A 942-nucleotide genomic window follows, 5' to 3' on the forward strand; every position below is an offset into this window, starting at 1 on the left:
CACACACTTACCCCGACATGTATGCACACACACACACACTTACCCTGACATGTATGCACACACACACTTACCCTGACATGTATGCACACACACACACATACACACACGCTTACCCCGACATGTATGCACACACACACATGCACACTTACCCCAACATATATGCACCCGGACACATGTACCTTCATTTCGTAAGCTTCTAGGAAACCCCAAAAACCACACTAGTGGCTTCATAGCCTTGCCATGCTTTCTTGCCACTCACAAGCCATGAATCACGTGCATGCTACAAACTTCACTTCACACTGTGTAGCTGAATGCTGGTCTAATGGTGGTAATTAGGGCGGGGGGGGGGCGGCCTCTGGGTGAGCAGTGGAGGAGCAGCTGGAACAGGAAAGCAGCATCCCCCCCAGAGAGCCACAAAGGCAGCACCGTGTCTTCAGTCAGGGCAGCGTGCATTTGGAGCAGGGGACATGGAAGTGTTTCTGTGCAGAACCAGGCCTGTCATTACCACAGCTGGGGGCTGGCGAGTACGCACTCCTTGGCTTTTCTTTCCAAATCTTTTGGTAAAATCCCCACCACTTACTTGAAGCTTTTTACATTCGTATTCAATTTTATTTTTGTTTTTTGGGTTTTTTTTTCTTTGCTTTTAAGTTAAATTAGACTCAGTTCAGTTCCTTTTTAAATATAAACCAACCCTTTTGTACTGGAAGCTTTGAGACCACTATCTCAGTGCTTGTTTCTGGATACAATAATTGTGGCTTTGTTTCAGCCCTGTGCAGCCGCTGACATTCAGATGCGCAGATGCACCTGGGAACAGCCCACTTTCCTTCAGATTATATAGGAACAAGCCAATGACAAAGGACAGGAAGGAACTGGGGAAGTGGCTCTGGGGCAGGGCACTTGCCTGGCACGTGCGAGGCCCTGAGTTCAACCTCGGCACAATCC

Source organism: Microtus ochrogaster, unplaced genomic scaffold (assembly GCF_000317375.1).
Source record: "Microtus ochrogaster isolate Prairie Vole_2 unplaced genomic scaffold, MicOch1.0 UNK2, whole genome shotgun sequence".
Lineage (NCBI taxonomy): Eukaryota > Metazoa > Chordata > Mammalia > Rodentia > Cricetidae > Microtus > Microtus ochrogaster.